The 18,909-nt window shown below is 40.6% G+C and overlaps 1 protein-coding gene and 1 pseudogene across 5 annotated transcripts in view; one reads left to right on the top strand and one right to left on the bottom strand.

Moving 5' to 3' along the window:
- The window catches only part of IL21R (interleukin 21 receptor), a 46,012-nt gene that overhangs the window by 20,268 nt on the left and 6,835 nt on the right, over positions 1 to 18,909 (bottom strand). For 2 of the 5 annotated variants that reach the window (XM_027771792.1, XM_027771788.1), the window contains exon 2: positions 3,656 to 3,772. The exons of the other annotated variants lie outside the window; for them this stretch is intronic. The gene's annotated coding sequence lies outside the window, so the exon portion shown is untranslated. The remainder of the gene's footprint in view (positions 1 to 3,655; positions 3,773 to 18,909) is intronic. 5 annotated transcript variants of the gene reach the window in all.
- Positions 6,306 to 7,681, top strand: LOC102486838 (protein NipSnap homolog 2 pseudogene; annotated as a pseudogene).

Genomic DNA, 18,909 nt, shown 5'->3' on the forward strand with positions numbered 1-18,909 from the left:
GCGAGCGCATGTGCCCTATAGCGAAAACCTCTCCAAAAAAAAAAAAAAAAGAACTATTAATTTAATTTAATTATTATTTTAAAATTTGCTATAGGGCACATGCACTCACCAGAGAGTGAGAGAAAGTGAGAAAGCAAACTGCTGGGTCTGGAATTTGAACCTCATCTGGCCATGTGGGAGTCCAGCGCCTTCACCACGTTACCTGCTGACCCCTCATTTAAAAATTTAACTTTAACCTCATCCTGAGTAATAACATCCATGCTTCATGCTTGTTTATCTTTTTAACATACTTTAAATAATATCACTATAAAAGTAAAATAACATTCGGCAGATACCATTTAAACCTGTTTTATGGGGCTGCACACCAGCAAAGCAGTAAAACACATGCTCTGTGATTCTGACCCACAGAAAGGACCCCAGTTTGCTAACAGAGATCTCCCTGAGTGCCCATGCCCTAGGGCTAGCTGAGACCAGGAGTGGATCATGGCATCAAGACCCTGTCTGAGGTGTTGTCTTTCTGTTTATTTCCCTCTGTGCCTCTATCTCTTGCTCATTAAAGAAATAAACAAACTAAAATTTAAAAACTCGCTTTAAGAAACACTGGCCTCAGGGGACCAGCAGGTGGCGTGGTGGTTAAGGTGCTGGACACTCCCACATGGCTGACCATGGTTCGAGTCCTGGATCTGGTGGCTTGCTGTCTCGCTTTCCATCTCTCGCTCTCTCTCCCTGTGTCTCTCTCTGGTCAAATTAAAATAAATGAATGAATAAATAAAATTAAATAAATGATTTTTAAAAAATGCACCTGGATTTAAAAAAAAAAAAAAGAAACACTGGCCTCTCAGCCCCCATCCCATAAGAACCCTGACATTACACTTTAAAGATGCAGCCTCTGGTCACAACGGGGTGAATCTGTCTCCTCCCTCACTACCATGTGGTGACACCAGCCCCAGCACTAGGCCTGTCTAGCTCTGTCCATGTCACTCTCCAATGGCTCTATCTCCACCAAAGAAAAAGTACCAACTCCTCTGCCCAGGTCTAAAACTCACCCCTCCAGATTCCTTAGCACTGTGTACGTTGCAGACCCCACTTGTCGCTTCGGTCTGCCTGGTGGCTCTTCCTCCCCCTTGCAAAGAGTTGCTTGACCTGAAGCTCTCTAGGTGGTTTGGGTGGAACTGATCCCACGACTGCTCCATGGGGTGGGCACCTGACCCAGGCCTAGCCAATCAAAGAATCCCCCCTACTGGCCACAGAGATTGGATCAGGGGTGGGCATCATGCCAGGCCAAGCCAATGAGAGCAGTCCTGGAATTTTCTCCTGGAACTCCAGCAGAGAGGTCCTTTGTTTTTGGTACCTGCAAGAAGCTTGTAGCCACCTTTGTCACTTCCTAGAGAAAGCCTACCTTAGTGTGAAAATACTAAGAAACACAGATTCAGCACTCCCAAGGCCGTCTTTGAGGACCTGGACGGAGCCACATCTGATCTCCACATCTGGACTTTTCATTGACGTAAGCCAAAACACATCTGTTCTGCCCAACTATGTCGAATTCTATTTCCATCGCTTGTTACAAAAGATGCCTGATACTGTGGAGGAAAGGGCCAGAGACTCTTGAAACGAACAGTGGCTCTTCTCCAGCCTCAGGAAAATGGAGACCAGAATGCCCTCTGCACCTGGCAGCTAAGAGGCAGTGAGAAAAGTCATGCCAGTGCCTGGTGAACTGCAACGTGCGTGCTACGCCAGGGCGCGGGGCTCCTGCTAGTACTGGGCAGCGATGTGGAGGTACTCATCACCTCCCTCACATCCCAGGCCCCGTCAGGCATCTCTGCCTTTGCACAAGTTGAGTCCTGTCCTTGAACGCCTTTTCCCGCTCATCCTCTAAACCCAGCCTTCATAGTTCTCCTGCTCTATCCCTGAAGCCACACGAAGTACCCAGGACTCCTGCCACTTGCTCATTGTTTTCAAGGGTGCTATTCGTAATTTGCTATTTTTCTTTACCTTGTCTCCCATTTTCTATTCCAATAAACATGTATGAACAGAAAATACTATATCACTACCCTCAAAAGGTCATGAGTGTGGAATGGGGAGGTGGTGTGTACCACATGGGTTAAAGCACTTGATGGCCCTGGCCTGCCTCAGTTCAAATCCCAGCACTGCCACTTACAGGCTATGTGACCTCAGGTAGTGCACTGGACCTTTCTGGACCTCAAGGTCTTCAACTGTAAAATGGGGATTATAACAGTGCCAGCCTCACAGGGTCCTTGGGAGAACCAAATCAGCTGATATTTTTAAAGTGTTTAAAATAGTGCCTGGTAGAGGCTGTATAAGATTTCTTAAACAAAACAACTCACCATAAAACTAATACAAGGAGGGGCCAGCAGATGGCCTGGTGGTTAGGATGCTGGACTTCCACAAAACCTGTGTTTGAGTCCGAGACCTGGTGGCTTGCTTTCTCAATTTCCCGCTCTCTCTCTGTCTTTTTCTTATCAAATTTAAACTAAAAATAATATCAATAAATTAATAAATCAAATAATTCTTTAGAAAAGAAGACTAAAAAAAAAAAAATACCACGAATATAAGAAAGTCCAGGTGGTGGTGCAGCGGTAACACAGTGGACCTACCAGAGAAGGCCCTGGGACTCCTGCAGCGTGCCAGGCATGCATGGCCGTGCCTGGGACCTGGGGGTGAGTCACAGTGCAAAGACCATTTTGGAGGTACCTGTCTGCCTGTCTCACAGAAAAAGCAAATGAATAAACATAAAAAAAAAAAAAAGAAAGAAAGAAATACAAGGATAAAAAATAGTGGTTAAATTTTACCAAGGCATTACTACTTGCCAGGCATCTAAGAGTTGGAGATCTAGTTTACCTTTAAAAGGGGGTTTAAAGAGTAGTTTCAGACATGCTAGCACAAACCGAGACTTGCCTCCTCATCACCAGAGTGAAAGAAGTCTGAGAAGGGCTGTAACTCTCGCTAGAGGCTGTGGGGATATTTAACACCATCTAAAATACGCTGCTTGCTTCTGGGAAACGTCTGCGTTGGTTGGTGAAGCCTCCATCCATGCCTCCTAGTGCTTCCACAGCACTGAGTGGGGACTCCTCCCTTCCCACTGCACTCCACTCTGAATCCATCCTGCATGGGTTTTCCCACTCGGGCCAATAAACTCCTGTGGGCAACAGCAACGTACTCTCCAGAGGCAGATCAGACCAGCAGGTGCATTTCCTGCAAAGACAGAGGCCCCTAAGAACCTCTCTGCCACAGGAGCCCTGCACACCCTGAACCTACATTCAGTCTCCCACTGAAGAGCAGTGATGCAAAGTCTGCCCGGTGCCTGCTGTGTGTCCGTGGCGAGTTGCCTAACCCCTCTGATTCTGTTTTCTTATCCTGCAATGGGGGTCATGAATCTTGCTGCAGGTTTGCTGTGAGCACTGAGTATCACTTGCATGCGGAGCCCTGCAGAAGTGTTCATTCACCGGGCTCTGGGGCTGACATAATTTGGGGGTTGTGGTAACTCAGACTGAAAGTTGGCCATGTTTCAGGAGATACTGGGGAAGTGGAGAAGCTTGGGGGTTGGAAATTAGACTGAAGTAAGTGCTCCGGAGATTATAAAATGCTTAATTTCACAGTCAACAGAGACATGCAAATAGAAACCACAGCAACATACCATTTTACTTTTATCAGATTGGCAAAGACGAAAAGTCTGACAGCATCCTAGGTGGCTGAGAAGTACAAAGCGAAGTCTCATTCAGAGCCAGTGGAAACGTAAATTAATCCAATTAGTCTGGAAAATAGTTTGCATGATCTAATAAGCATGGGCAAGTGCCTTCTCCCAGACCCAGCTGTTTCAGCCCCACGGCCCCTGCCACGGAAACTTCCATGTGTTCAAGACACACAGAGATGTTTATAGCAGCATGATTTTAACAGGGAAACATTGGAAGCAGTCTAAATATTCCTCGCCAGGAGAATGGAAAAATAAATTGTGACATGATCACTTGTCGTGACAATGAGTAACTCACTGCTACCCACACAAAGCAAGTGTATCTCACAAACAAAAGGTGAAGTGAAAAAAGTGTTTGAGAAAAGCATACACATAATAACACTATCTGAAAACAATACAAAACAATTCTGCATATTGTCTCGGTGAACATGTACATGTCATACACGTATAAATAATTCATGGGATGATGAACATCAATTTTTTTCTTCCTTTTCTTTTTTTTTGCTAGAGGGTACATGCCTTTGCGCTAAAGAGACAGAGAGACAGAAAGAGAGAGAGAGAGAGGAGAAAAGTGCCCCCATCGGGTCATGGTCATGCCACAATCCCTTCTCCATGTCTCCCTTGTTTGGGGACGATAGGCAAGCATGCACATGCACCCACGTGTTTATCAAGTCACAGGGTCTGGGACTCTGCAGTCAGCCATGTGGGATCAAGCTCCCTTAACCACCAGGTCAAACTATTTCATAACATTTTAAATGTAAGTGAATCTCAGTTTTGTAAAACAAAAAGTGGGGAAGGAATTTCCATTTCAGGCTATGATAGAGTTGCTGGCATCAGACTGAAAAAAAATAAATAAAGTAGGGGGAGAAAACTATGTGAAAGAGCAATCAAGTAATATTGTAATATTGAGAAAAGAAAAACGCACTGAAATTCCCCACGTGATTTCTCCTCAAATAATTTACCAAGTCATTGAAAGTGAGTAGCATGTCAAGAAACCTAACAGAACGTACCTAAAAAGCTAAGATGAGATTTTTGGCAGTTTTACAGTGCTGAGGGAAAAGTTGGAGTTCGAGGCCCGGCAAGAATGATGGGCTCTGGTGAGTCCTCAGTTACTCAGGAAAGGAGATGGCTTGGGAAAAAATATTAGAAATAGTTCCGCCTTAATTGCATACCGAGGATCTGTATACATGCTACAGTTCTATTAGAAGAAAACTAAAACCTATCTGGAAAAAGTGAGCATCACCTAAGGCCACTAAATGTTTTTACACACAATGCAATTCATATCACAAGGTAGTCCAGGAAATGGTACCAAATGATCCCCAACGGGGGCGGGGCGGGCAGCAACAATAGAAACAGATACATAGATGATTCAGAAAACGGCATGATCAGACATGATCTAAAGTAGCTACGATCAGTATGTTCAAAAGTTCTGCCACAACTGAATGATTAGAAATTATAAAACCAAGGAGAGCAACTGTAGATTCTAGAGACGGTGTGGGAGGAGGGTGGGGAGTGGGGGGTTAGGTGGGAGGAAGGAATCAAGGGAAAAAAAGAAGGAGAGAGGAGAAAAGTGCCCCCATCGGGTCATGGTCATGCCACAATCCCTTCTCCATGTCTCCCTTGTTTGGGGACGATAGGCAAGCATGCACATGCACCCACGTGTTTATCAAGTCACAGGGTCTGGGACTCTGCAGTCAGCCATGTGGGATCAAGCTCCCTTAACCACCAGGTCAAACTATTTCATAACATTTTAAATGTAAGTGAATCTCAGTTTTGTAAAACAAAAAGTGGGGAAGGAATTTCCATTTCAGGCTATGATAGAGTTGCTGGCATCAGACTGAAAAAAAATAAATAAAGTAGGGGGAGAAAACTATGTGAAAGAGCAATCAAGTAATATTGTAATATTGAGAAAAGAAAAACGCACTGAAATTCCCCACGTGATTTCTCCTCAAATAATTTACCAAGTCATTGAAAGTGAGTAGCATGTCAAGAAACCTAACAGAACGTACCTAAAAAGCTAAGATGAGATTTTTGGCAGTTTTACAGTGCTGAGGGAAAAGTTGGAGTTCGAGGCCCGGCAAGAATGATGGGCTCTGGTGAGTCCTCAGTTACTCAGGAAAGGAGATGGCTTGGGAAAAAATATTAGAAATAGTTCCGCCTTAATTGCATACCGAGGATCTGTATACATGCTACAGTTCTATTAGAAGAAAACTAAAACCTATCTGGAAAAAGTGAGCATCACCTAAGGCCACTAAATGTTTTTACACACAATGCAATTCATATCACAAGGTAGTCCAGGAAATGGTACCAAATGATCCCCAACGGGGGCGGGGCGGGCAGCAACAATAGAAACAGATACATAGATGATTCAGAAAACGGCATGATCAGACATGATCTAAAGTAGCTACGATCAGTATGTTCAAAAGTTCTGCCACAACTGAATGATTAGAAATTATAAAACCAAGGAGAGCAACTGTAGATTCTAGAGACGGTGTGGGAGGAGGGTGGGGAGTGGGGGGTTAGGTGGGAGGAAGGAATCAAGGGAAAAAAAGAAGCAAAACATTGAAGGGCACAAAAATGAAAAATTATCTTTCTAATGTACAGTGGATTCATACTGGTAAAATTCACTTTGTATGCTATAATTTGTCAAGAGGTGTTGTCAAAGATTAATGAAGATAATCTTTGTACTTGGTGGGGACTTGGACCACGCGGTATGGTGAGCAAGATCAAGCTGTCCACGTCTGGAGGTAAGAAGGAGTCCAGCTAGCCCTCACAGAGTTCATGAATAAACTCAAAGAAAATCAGGAATTTACAGGATTTCGTAAAGCAAGGAGCAACACGCTTCTCTCCAGAAAGAATCAGCTGCTCCTGGTGTTCAGTTTCTGGAATGAGCCCGTCGCATGGTCAGGACCGAATGTATATGAGCTCAGGTCTCACCAGCTCCGGCCAGGAGCCATGATCGAATGGGCCAGTTCCTGGGCTTGTGCTGTTCGCTTCAGGCAGGACAGTAATGAAGCAGGGGCGGGTTCTTCTCTCAGATGGGCCGCTGTCTACAGTGTACCAGCTTTGGGTTTACAGGGATCGTCAGACCCGGGAAGACATACGGAATGCAGCGTGGCATAACATGGCTGGGAAGACCTGGTCTATTACATGGTCCCACCTGTTCAGGAAACGGAATCCAGAATCGTGATCCCACTGAAGCCCTCACCTCTCCAGTAAAGCCATAGGATTTATACGTGCCTGCATAGATTTCTGTGACAAGTATTTGTCATGAATTAATTTTAATTGTATATCAAGTGAAAAAGAAACACTGAAATAGAAACTGCTGTATATAGCTTACGAGAGACTTCTCTTTAAAATTTACATAATCGCAAGAATGGAAGCTATTAGTTTGACAGATTGCCGTCACGCTCTGCCCTCTGGGAAACAGCCCTGTGATTGTAGACTAGACCCGGTGGTACTTAACCTCTCCTCCACCCTCCGGGAAGAGAGGGTTTGAGTTAAAATTAGAATTATCCAACCATGAAAAAATTAGCCATTTCTTTATAAAAGGCAAATCTGTTTTGTATAATCACAGATTTTTAGACAAATGTCTTGTATCGGGAAGACATAACAATGTTGTCTTATTTCTCTAACAGTTTTTCAGAGTGTCGAATAGAGCCAAATTACGAGTGTACCCAATACCTGAGCTGTTTGAACTCTCTCTCATGTGTAGTCAGTCAGCGTAGTAGGCAGTCTGCCATTCCTGAGCTGGTCGTGGTGGGCAAGGGACATTGTCAGTGAGTCGTCCTCACACAGGGCGTCGCGCTGTCTCCATGTGAGAGGAACAGACGGCCTGAACCTGTGTATCACGCGTGATTTCGAAAAGAGCACCGTGGATAGCACTCATTTTTATTTGTAATATTTTTCTATACAAAACAAAGCAGCACTAAGAAAAGAGGTTTTATTTTATAAACAATCACTTGTGACCTCAGACATCCTCTGGTTAATATTTTAATAAGCTCACAGCTCATGTATGAAGGGGGGGGTGCAGGTGGAGATTCAAAAGGGCCTAAAACTGCATTCTTTGTCTAGCTGTTTGATTTAGGTTTTATTTTTTTAACATAGTGTGCCAATTTTGTGACTGTAATCATGTGTAAGTCCTGTAGAAATAAATTATGTCTATTCCACAAATTAAAAAATTTATGGCATGGTGGTTAAGGGTATTGGACTCCCACATGGCTGACAATGGTTCAAGTCCCAGACCTGGTGACTTGTTCTCTCACTTTCCCCCTTTAGTATAATTAAAATAAATAAATAAGTAAATAAAGTTAGATAAAATAATTCTTTAAAAAATTTATGTATAAAATGAAGTGTGAATAATATCTCATATCGAATGTCAAACGTTTTCATGCGAATGGTTTTCTCCAAGAACATATAAAAAAGTCAATATAATCCTCTTAAATTTTCACAAAACAAAACCCAAATGAGGGAACCAGCAGTTAGTATAATGGCTATGTCACTGAACTCCCACGTAGTCAAACGCCATTCGTGTCCCGGACCCGGTGGCTTAAAACTCACGCCGGGCGCGTGTGCGTGCGTGCCCAAGATCCCGAGAGGAGAATGGAGGCGAAGGAATTGTCACGTGACCATCCCCCCGTGGGGTGATTTCTCGCTTTCTGTCTCTCTGTCTCTCTCTGTCTGTCTGGCGAGCGCACGCGCCCTATAGCAAAAACCTCTCAAAAAACAAAAACAAAACAAAAAACAAATGAGAAAGGAAGAAGTAAGCCATGTCCATTTGCAGATAATATAATCTTGTATATACAAAAACTAAAGGAATCTACACCTAAAACAAAAACTTGTAGAAATAATAAAGTCAGCAATGTTGTAAGATATAAGATTAATATTTTAAAAATCTATTATCCTTTTTTTCAGCTACCAATAAAAAATCTGAACATAAAATTAATAAATTTTATTTATAATATCAAAAAGAATAAGATAACTAACAATAAGTTTTGTTAAATACATGTTGTGTTAGTATGAGATTAATCAGTTTTACTGTGAGACTTGTACAAACGGCACTGAAGGAAACTACAAACAGCACTGAAGGAAATTATAGAAGACCTGGGGCCAGCAGGTGGTGTTGTGATTACAACAATGGACTCCCACCTGATCGGCCCTCTGTGGTTTGAGTCCCGGACCTGGTGGCTTGCTTTCTCACTTTCTCTCTCTCTCTCTGTCTCTCCCTGATGAGCAGACATGTCTTATAGAAAATTTGAAATAATAATAATAAACAAAATAAAAATAAACTTTAAAAAAAGGAAGTGTAGAAGACCTAAATAAAAGGAGAGTATCTTGTGCTTATATACATAAATTGGAAAATTTTAAATTGTTAAGGTGACTCCCTAAATCAATCTACAGGTTGAAAATAATCTCTGTAAAAATCTCCACTGAGGGAACCAGCAGTTAGCGTAATGGCTATGTCGCTGGACTCCCACGTAGTCGACCGCGGTTCGTGTCCCGGACCCGGTGGCTTAAAACTCACGCCGGGCGCGTGTGCGTGCGTGCCCAAGATCCCGAGAGGAGAATGGAGGAGAAGGGATTGTGGCGTGACCATCCCCCCTGGGGGGTGATTTCTCGCTTTCTGTCTCTATGTCTCTCTCTGTCTGTCTGGCAAGCGCACACGCCCTACAGTGAAAATCTCAGTGGAGATTTTTTTTTTTTTAGAAATTGATAGGATGATTCTAAAATTTATAAGGAAATGGGAAATGTAAGGGGTCAGAATACCAAAAGTATTCTTGAAAAAGAAGAACACAGTTGGAGGACTCACACCTTCCAATTTTATAAAACTTACTACAAATCAACACGGTGTGGTACTGGCATTAAACAGACATATAGGTCAATGGAATTGAATTCAGAGTCCAAAAACAAGTCTGTACGTTTATGTTTAATCAGTTCTGACAACAGTGCCAAGTCATTCAATGGAACAAATAACAGTCTTTAAAATAAATGGTACAGGCCCAAGGAGATGTCCACATGATCTATAATGAAGTTAGGCTCCTACTTCACGTCACACAAGGGGTCTCGAAAAGTTCATAAAAATGCATGCTATGAAAAAACTATGCAAGAATTTCAAAAAACTTTCACCAAAATAAACTTCTACTTTACACCATTTTTAAACTTTTGTTTTTAAGAATAATTATTTTTTTTAGGGGACCAGCAGGTGGCATGGTGGTTAAAGCGCTGGACATTCTCCATGGCCAACCATGGTTTGGGTTCTAGGCCTGGTGGCTTGCTTTCTCACTTGCTTTCTCACTTTCTCTCTCTTTCTCTTCCTGTGTCTCTCTCTGGTCAAATTAAAATACATGAATGAATAAATTAATTTTTTTAAAAGTTTTTAAAAAACATTTATTTATTGGGAACCAGCAGTTAGCATAATGGCTATGTTGCTGGACTCCCACGTAGTCGACCGCGGTTCGTGTCCCGGACCCGGTGGCTTAAAACTCACGCCGGGCGTGTGTGCGTGCGTGCCCAAGATCCAGAGAGGAGAATGGAGGAGAAGGGATTGCGGCGTGACCATCCCCCCTGGGGGGTGATTTCTCGCTTTCTGTCTCTATGTCTCTCTCTGTCTGTCTGGCGAGCGCATGCGCCCTACAGTGAAAATCTCTCCAAAAAAAAAAATGTATTTATTTAATTAATTTATTTATCTTAATCTGACCAGAGAGAGAGACAGAGAGAGAGACAGAAAGTGAGAAAGCAAGCCACCAGTTCCAGTACTTGAACCGTGGTCGGCCATGTGGGAGTCCACCATGCCACCTGCCGGCCCTTCATTTTTTTTAATTTTTAAGAAATTTATAATAGAGGGGCCAGAAGGTGACACTGTGGTTGAGGACTCCCACATGGCCAACTGTGGTTCGAGTCCCAGACCTGGCAGCTTGCTTTCTTACTTTCCCTTTCCCTCTCTCTGTCTCTCTCTGGTGAGCACATGTGCCCTATAGCAATTTGAAAATAACAATAATTTTAAAAATTAAATGAATAATTATTTTTAAAAATGTATGATAGAGCATGTGTGTGTGTGTGCTAGAGAGAAAGAGAGAGACAGAGACAGATGGAGAGATGAGAAAGATGAGTACTCTCCACAAGATCTGGTCAAGCTGTTATCCCCTTTCCCCAGCTTTCCAGCCCATTAGATCCTGAGCACTTGTACATGTGCCTGGCATACTTCAGCAAAAAAATAAATAAATAAAATAAATAACAACTATACTGTGGAGCTAGCTCTAATTCCATTTTTTTTTTCAGTAACATTTTGACTCAAAATTAACTCAAAATGGATCAAAAACCTAGATGTAAAAGGCAAAGCTATTTGACTATTAAACAGGACCAGCAGATGTTGTAATGGTTACATCATTGGACTCCCACATAGTCGACCACAGTTCGTGTCCAGGACCTGGCAGCCTAAAACTCACACCAGGCACGTGTGCACACGTGCCTGAAATCCTGAGAGGAGAATGGAGAAGGGACTGCCACATGGCCATATCCCCTGGGGGGCTGATTTCTTGCTCTCTGTTTCTCTGTCTCTGTCTCTCTCTCTCTCTGGGGTAAGTGCATACACCCTATAGCAAAAAAATCTCTCTCTCTAAAAAAGAAATATGCATTAAACTATATAAAAATATAAAACATGTGAATTTCAAAGGATTCTATCAAAAAGTAAAAAGGTAATACCCAAACTGGGAAAATATATTTGCAAATCATGTATTTGTTAACGGTCTAGTATTTAGAATATATAAAGAACCATTGCAACTCAAGACCTAAAAGACAAAGAATCCAGTTTAAAAATCAGGACCAACAGATGGCATAATAATTACGTTGCTGGACTCCAATGTAGTTGACTGTAGTTCAAGTACCGGACCCAGCAGCTTAAAACTCATGCCAGGCATGTGCGCGAGCATACCCAACATCCTAACAGGAAAATGGAGGAGAAGGGACTGCTGAGTGGCCACCCACCCTGGGAGAGATGGGTATTTCTCACTTTCTGTCTCTTTGTCTCTCTGGTGAGCACACATACCCTATAGCAAAATTCTCCCTTAAAATTTTTTTTTAAATGGTCAAAAGATTCAAATAGGGATTTCTCCAGAGATACACAAATGACAAACATAAAGGAAAGACAAATACAGATCACAATGTGATACTACTCCACAGTCACTAGGATGGTAATGAAGATGATGACAATAATAAAATAACAAGTATGAGTGAAGAGGTAGAAAAATTTGAGTCCTTATATACTGCTGGTGGTAACGTACAATGGTGCAAGCATTATGGAGAATAATCTTGCAATTTCTCAAAAAGTAAATACTGTGTACCACATGACCAAGCAATTCCACTCCTAGGTGTGTAGTGAACAGAACCAACGATAAATATGTTCACACACACATGCACACACACACCAAAATGTAGTAAGTATTTCAATACCATGGAATATTATTTAGCCATAAATAATATATCATGTATGTTACAATAATATATATGTAGTATATTATGTAATATATATAGTAAGTATTCACACATACACACACACCAAAATGTAGTATTTCAAAACCATGGAATATTATTTAGCCATAAAAAGGAAGAAGCTACTGATACATACCACAACATGGGTAAACTTTGAAACATTATGCTAAGGCAGAGAAGTTCAACACGAAAGCCTGGTTGTATGGTTCCATTTATATGAGATGTCCAGAATAAGCCAATTCATAGCAACTGTTAGGAGCTGAGGGTGGAAGTTGGGAGTCAGGGAACAGGGAGTGACTGATAACGTGTATAGGGGTCTATTTTTGTAGGGATGAAAATGTCCTAAAGTTAGATCATGGGGGTGGTTGCACAACTTCATAAATATACAAACACCTCTGAATTGTACACTTTAAAAAGCAAGTGCATTTTTAGGTATGTGAGTGATATCTTAATTAAAGAGTTTTGAAAAGGGAGGCAAAAACAAAGACAAAAAAAAAAAATCAAGCTAGAGAATTTGTAGACCTGCATCAAAAGATACAGTTAAAGTGAGTTTTTTTGGCAAAACAAAAATAATTCCAGAGGGGAAGCAGGATACTTAGGAAGGAATGAAAAGCAACTGAGAGTACTATATAGATGAATGAATATTAATTGCTTAAGACACTAGTGATTATGTCTTTTGGAGTTTAAGCTATATAAAGAATTAAAACATATAACCGTGGCATCCCAAAGGTAAGAGGAGGTGAGTAAAGGCTGTGTATTGTCTGGGAAGTGGCAAATTTAAGGTAGATTCTAATTCCTCTTTTGAGAGAGAGAGTTTTGCTATAGGGCATGTACGGTCACCAGAGAGACAGAGAGACAGAAAGTGAAAAATCACCCCCTGGCCATACCACAATCCCTTCTCCTCTATTCTCTTCTTGGGATTTTGAGCATGCAATCACATGCACCCAGCATGAGCTTTTTGTTTTGTTTTGTTGTATTTAAAGATTTATTTATTTAATTCCATTTGTTATTATTTTTTAATTTGACCAGAGAGAGACAGAGAGAGAAGGGGAAAGCAAGCTGCCTGGTCTGAAACTTGAACCATCATCAACCATGTGGGAATCCAGTGCCTTAACCACCATGCCACCGGCTGACCCCCCAGCGTGGGGTTTAAGCTGCTGGGTCCAGGATTCAAACTGGTTAACTACGTGGCAGTCCAGCAATGTAACAAAAAATGAATAATACATGATGTAATCTCTAAAAGAAGCATAAAAAGAATCACAAAAGAGGCCCAACTATGGTGGAACAAGAAGAAGGGCACTGCTGTATGAGGCTAGGGCTTCATGGGAACCTGGGTTCCATTCCCAGACCAACCTAAAAATGTTGGGCATGGTGGCATGCACCTGCAATCCTAGCTAACTAAGAGACTGAGGCAGGTGAATTGAGACATGGTGAGACCATGTCAAAAAACTCTCTCTCTCTTTCTCTCCCCCACTTTCTCTTATTCTTATTAAATTAATTAAAATAAAAATTAAATCATTATTTTAAAAATACAATTAATAGGGCCAGCAGGTGCTGGACTCCCACCTGGTCAACCATGGTTTGAATCCTGGACCTGGTGGCTTGCTTTCTCACTTTTCCCCTCTCTCTCTTTCTCTCTCTCTCTGGTGAACACATGTGTCCTATAGCAAACTTAAAATAATAATAAATAAAATAATAAGTAAGGGGCCGGCAGGTGGTGTGGTGGTTAAAAGTGCCAGATTCCTACATGGCTGACCTTAGTTCAAGTCCCAGACCTGGCGATCTGCTTTTTCGTTTTCCCTTTCTCTCTCTGGTCAAATTAAAAATAATAATAATAATAATAATAAAAATAACAACAAATGGAATGAAATAAATAAATAACTCTTTTAAAAAATAATAACAATAAGTAAAATTAAATTTAAAAATATTTTTAAAATATAATTAACAAACTAATAGGAAGCAGAAAATGATTTTTAAAACATAACTCGTCTAAAAAAAACAAGACAAACAAGAAAAAGGAAACCAAGAATGAGACCAATAGCAAGACGGTAGACTTAATCCCAAACACATCAGTACTTTCATTAAGTGCAAGTGAAGTAAACACTGAAATTTAAAACAATCTTAACATCAAAACTTGATATGAAAAAAGTACAATTATATGTCAATCTTTTTCATAAATAAGATGCAAATATCCTAAACAAAATACTAACAAGTCTAAACTAGTGATGTATTTCAAATTACATAACACATCATTATCACATTTGTTCATTGTGGGAATGGCATGTTAATTTTACACTTGAAAATCAGTTACCTTAACAGAATAAAGAAAAAAAATAATGATCATTTAATAGGTTTATAAAATATATTTAATAAATTACTACATCCATTCATGATTTTTCTATTTTAAGAGAGACTTTTGCTATAGAACGTGTACGCTCACCAGAGACACAGTGAGACAGAAAGCAAGAAATCACTGCCCAGGGAAGATGGCCATGTTGCAATCCCTTCTTTTCCATTCTCCTCTTGGGATTTTGGGCACACACACACACAAGCCCAGCGTGAGTTTTAAGTCACCAGGTCCAGCACTTGAACCATGGTTGACTACATGGGCGTCCAGAGACAAAACCATTACACCATCTGCTGGTCCCAATGTACTCATGATTTTTAACCTGTCAGAAAACGAGGAATAGAAAAAAATTTTTTAAAGACCACATACACACAACCCTCCCCCCACACACACACACATACACACAAATAATATATAACAAACATTAAACATTTTCTCCCTGGAGGCAGGACTAAAACAAGTGTACTGGAGATCCTAGTCAACACAATAAGGCAAGAAAAAGAAATAAATTTATGAAGATTAGAAAACTATAAGGATTGGGATGGTTTAAGTACTGAGTACCTACTAAAGTCCAAGGTACTCAACAGATTAAATAGTAGGATTATAACTAAGCAAGGAAACTGGAGATGATCAATATTTTATAAATCTACTGTTTTCAGGAGCAGCAAATGGCACAATGGTTATGTTACTAGACTCTGACATGGCCAAATACATTCTAGTCTCAGATATGGCAGCTTGAAATTCACGCTGGGCACATGTGCATGAGTGCCCAAAATCTTGAGAGGAGAATGGAGGAGAAGGAATTGTGGTGGGCCATCCCCCTCTAGGGTGTGACTTCTTGCTTTCTGTCTCTGTCTCTCTGACAAGCACACACATCCTATAGCAAAAATCTCTTAAAAAAAAAAAACACTGTATTTTTATAAAGTAACAAAGTTTATAAATCCTTAATTGATATCCTAAGGGAAAAAAGAGAGAAGACACAAATAACTAAAATCAGAAATGAGAGACATTACAGCTGATATCACAACAAATAAAAAGAATTACAGAAGACTGCATGAACAATTATACACTAACAAGTTAGATAACCTCAAAAATTGATAAATTCTAGAAGCATACAACTTACCAAGGATGGCCCATGAAAAAATAGAACTTCTGAATAGATCTAAAACTAGTAAGAAAATTTAAGCAGCAATCAAAAACCTCCCAACAAAGATAAGCCCAAGAATAGACAGCTTCACTGGAGAATTTCACCAGACATTTAAGGAAGAAAACTAACCCTTCTTAAACTCTTCCAGAAAATAAAAAAGATTTCCAAACTCATTTTATAGGGCCAGTAAAAAATCCAGACAAGATGGAAAACAAACAAAAAAAAAAAAAAGAAAAAAGAAAAAGGAAAAGCTACAGACCAATACCCATAATGAATATTAATTTCAAAATCCTCAAAAAAATTCTAGCAAACTAGGGAAAAACAAATGGCATAATGGTAACATTGTTGGACTCTCATGTAGTTGATCATGGTTCAAATCCTGGACCCAAAGGCTTAAAACATGCCGGGTGTGTGTGTGTATGTGCCCAAGATCTCAAGAGGAGAGGGGGAGAGAAGGGATTGCAGCATGGCCATCCCCTCTGGGGGGCGATTTCTCGCTTTCTGTCTCTCTGTTTCTCTCTGCCCCTCTGGAGAGGGCACACTTCCTATAGAAAAATCTCTCTTAAAAAACAAAAACAAAAACAAAAACAAAACCTAGCAAACTGAATTCACATGTATTAAAATAATTACACATCATAATCAAGTGGGATTTATCCCTGGAATGCCAGGATGGTTCAAATGATGACAATTTAGAAATAATTCACATATGGGACCAGCAGTTAGCATAATGGCTATGTCGCTGAACTCCCATGTAGTCGACTGTGGTTTGCGTCCCGGATCCGGTGGCTTAAAACTCACGCCAGGCGTGTGTGGATGCGTGCCCAAGATCCTGAGAGGAGAATGGAGGAGAAGGGATTGCGGCATGGCCATCCCCCCTGGGGGGTGATTTCTCACTTTCTGTCTCTCTGTCTCTGTGTCCAGCAAGTGCACGTGCCCTAAAGCAAAAACCTCTTCAAAAAAAAAAAATCTTTAAGAAATAATTCACATAAACAGAATAAAGAACAAAATCCATAGAATAATAAAGAAAAGGCATTTGGCAAAATTCAATACCATTTCATGACAAAAACACTCAACAAATTAGAAAGAAATTACCCTGGCATAATAAAAATGATATATAAAAAGCCCATAGCTAATATACTGAACAGTGAAAAACTGAAAGTGTTTCTCCTAAGATCAGGAAAAAGGCAAGTATATTCACTCTAACTACTTCTATTCAACATAATACTGGAAGTCCCAGCCAGAGAAATTAGGCAATAAAAAGAAATAAAGGACATTCTGAACAACATTTAGGTGGTTAAAAACAGTTAAGGGTTAAAAAAAATCCACTGGTTATTGAAAACCAAATCTGGGGCACTCTGCTTTGTACCAGAGTACCCTCTGTAACAGGATTAGCAGAGGAAGAAGTCTATAAAACTTTAAAAAGCAAAGGCAGGAAGCCCCCAACTAGTAGTCAATGGAAGAGGGCTGAGTACATACTATGTTCATGAATTGGAAAACTAGATATTTTAAAGGTGTCAGTTTTCTCCAAATTAACTAAGATTTCAATGAAATCTCAATATTCAGTAAGAATCTCCAGCACAATTTTCTTTGGTGGAAGTTGACAAGATAATTCTAAAATTTGTATAGAAATGCAAAGAGCTAAATATAATTTAGATAATTTTGAAGAAGAATGTCTTATAAATTACTCACACAGCTATTAAGAAAGTATGGATGGTTGTAAAAAAAAATTCACCAATGGAAAATAATAGACTTGGAAATAGACTCACACATATAACCAGTTGATTTTTAATAAAAGCGCCATTGGAAAGCAGTGGGAAAAGAATAATATTTTTTAAATGATGACATATTAGCTGGATACTTATATGTAAAAAGTATTCCTTAATTTCTTCCCTGACACCATACATAACAATAAATTCCACATAGACTGTAGGCCTAAATGTGAAAGGTAAAACAATAAATCATCTAGATCAGGACATAGCATAATATTTTCATTACCTTAGTGAAATCCACTTGCCTTTTCAGTTTGCAGAGGGCAATAACATCATTATTTACCACCTCCCCAAATTGGAAAGAACCCAAGTTTATGGTTTCCCTATTTCTTCTCTCCCTCACTGATGATTCGGGAAGATCTACTTAGTTCCTCACGTCAGTCTTTATCACCCGTGTGACTCAGGTGGGGGTAGGGGTTGAAAGTGAAAGGTGAAGGTATGGTAAAAGTAAAATGGCCCATTTCCCAAAGGGACCAAGAAGAAATGAAGTAGGTGAAGAGGGACTCCCCAGAAGAGCCAGAAACAAGAGCCAACAACACATCGCCATAAGGGGAAGTGTCAAGACTAAGGGACTTTCCAAGAGGGAACACAGAAGAAAGAGCTTCTAGGTTCTCCCAGGCCTTCATGGACTTCGACCCATCCTCTCTCCCACTGGTCCTTTTCCCTTCTCTGACCTCCTTGCCTCCAACTGTGGCCCTTCCAGCTCAGTCCTCATTCCAACCATGTCATTCCGTAACTCTCCATTGTTCTTCAGAGAGAACCCCAAATTACTTAGTTTGGCATTAAAGACATTTCAATATCTGGCCCCCAATATTCTTTCTGCCCCCCATAGTCATCCTGGACTGTAGGCACAGCACACAGCTGGCAGCTTCACCAACATGCCCCATTCATCCGGTTTCCACACCTTTGCACGTGCTCTTTCAGCCACCAGACCTTTCTACCCTCCTTGGCTGACTGAGCCTCCTACTCAGTCTTCAAAATCCACTTGCCTCTTCTGTCAATCTTTGACCTCTCAAAGGAATGTGAGTCATTCCTTCCCATGGTGTCCATCCCTCCACCAGAACACACAGCTCATGGTGTTTTTGTCTATGTTCCGAGCAACATCTAGACAGAAACCATGTGCTTCTCTATTACTAATGACTAACAAGCGACTGACACACAGTAGAGAATGCTTTCTGTGGTAATGGAGTGTGAAATTATCCTCAAAGTCAAAAACCTGTGTAGACACTCCAAGGTTAAATCTTTATGACTCCTTTTTTTTTTTTTAAAGAATTATTTTAATGAACTTCGTTTTATTTATTTATTTATTTATTTATTTATTTATTTATTTTAATTTGACCAGAGAGGAACAGAGAGAGAGAGAGAGAAAGTGAGAAAGCAAGCCGCCGGGTCCAGGACTTAAACCATGGCTGGCCAAGTGGAAGTCCAGGACTCTTAACCACTACTCACA

Source organism: Tupaia chinensis, unplaced genomic scaffold (assembly GCF_000334495.1).
Source record: "Tupaia chinensis unplaced genomic scaffold, TupChi_1.0 Scaffold000231_1, whole genome shotgun sequence".
Taxonomy (NCBI): domain Eukaryota; kingdom Metazoa; phylum Chordata; class Mammalia; order Scandentia; family Tupaiidae; genus Tupaia; species Tupaia belangeri.